This window comes from Octopus bimaculoides, chromosome 14, assembly GCF_001194135.2.
Source record: "Octopus bimaculoides isolate UCB-OBI-ISO-001 chromosome 14, ASM119413v2, whole genome shotgun sequence".
Lineage (NCBI taxonomy): Eukaryota > Metazoa > Mollusca > Cephalopoda > Octopoda > Octopodidae > Octopus > Octopus bimaculoides.
Window position 1 is genome coordinate 53,258,357 of NC_068994.1, and position 1,211 is coordinate 53,259,567.

Here is a 1,211-nt window from a genome sequence, read left to right on the forward strand (position 1 = left end):
CTCAACCATTACGTCACATGCCCGTGGGCTCCTAAGGTATGTTTCGATATTATTATTATTATTATTATTATTATTATTATTATTATTATTATTATTATTATTATTATTATTATTATTATTCAGGTCACTGCCTTCATGTTTTCATTTCATGGTTTCATTTCATGGTTTCATTTCAAATCCAGCCGAATCACCTTTTATTCTTGTGGGGCTATAATAAAATGTTAGTAAGTTATTAAATCGAAAATACCATCCTTTCAATAAACTTAACTCATAGAATATGCTAGTTTTTTTGTAATCAAATTAATTAATGAAACTTAATGGATAAAAAAATAACTCGGAATTCTCTTTAATTAAGAAAAAAATGTTTCCGATAAGGACAGAGGGGATCGTCAACAAAAACTAAAACATCAAATAGTAACATATACGTCAGTTTGTTTTCTAGTTCAGAACTGTAAAAAGAAATATTTCAAATCGAAAAGAAATGAGATAGAGTAAGTGTGTGTATGTGTGCGCGCGCGTAAGTGACGTCATGAGTATATATGTGTGTATGTGCATATAATTATTTGTGTGTGTATGCGTGCGCCTGCATGTGTGTATGTGAGTCACTGTGCTTTATTTCATTCAAGATCTTAATTATATTTACCTGATAAACGCCTTCTGTTTATTAAGTTTACTTTTTTCTTCGCAAGAACAGGGATAATAATAATAATAATAATAATAATAATAATAATAATAATAATAATAATAATAATAATAATAATAATAATAATAATAAAAGAGTGAACGTGTTGGAAAAGAAGAGGAAACTAGCATCAGAGGGAGTGAAAATTGAAGACGAAACAATAAATAAAAAAGGAGGTGGAGTGACTGGCCTAAAAGAATTTTGTATTGTGGGTGCATCATTTTCTGATAACAACACACATAAAACAAACAAAAAGTACAAGAAAGATCAAAAAGAAAAATTGACACCAAATTAAGAAATTGATTTTTATCTATTCTTAAATAATTTTTGTTAATCTGTATAATTGATAAATAAAATACAAAATAATAATATGAAGCTCCATTTTACGCGAAAATTCAAAAAGAATTATTACGTAATTTTTCTTTCACAAATTTCACGTAAACTGGTGTTGTAAATAGAGATGGTACGGAAACATTTATCTTCCTTTCATTGTATATATATGTGTGTGTGTGTGTGTGTGTGTGTGTGT